The sequence below is a fragment of the Acyrthosiphon pisum genome, chromosome A1 (assembly GCF_005508785.2).
Source record: "Acyrthosiphon pisum isolate AL4f chromosome A1, pea_aphid_22Mar2018_4r6ur, whole genome shotgun sequence".
In the NCBI taxonomy this organism is placed as follows: domain Eukaryota; kingdom Metazoa; phylum Arthropoda; class Insecta; order Hemiptera; family Aphididae; genus Acyrthosiphon; species Acyrthosiphon pisum.
This window is the reverse complement of record NC_042494.1, coordinates 107,158,524-107,158,865: the sequence shown is the minus strand read 5'-3', so window position 1 is coordinate 107,158,865 and position 342 is coordinate 107,158,524.

The window sequence follows — 342 nt, the reverse complement described above, 5'->3', positions numbered from 1 at the left end:
GTTGTCAATAATTGGAAAACTTGAACAATTGTCGAGGAATAGAAAATTGTTTTATAAATTGAAGATGCTTGATTTTAAGAATGGATTTAATTAGAAAAGACTATTCCAATAAATAAATGTTGATCCTCATACGACATTACCTAGTATTTAAAAATTTGAATTACAGTATGTTTACGTTTTAACAAATATATTTAGTACATATTATATACTTGGTCATTTTTTTTTACTCCCGCATTATTTTTTTTTTTTTTAGTTAGGTAATTTAATATGTTTTTGGATTATTTTCATTTGAAAAATCATAGTTTTGAAGAACATATTAATATCGTAGTATTTTTGCCGTTT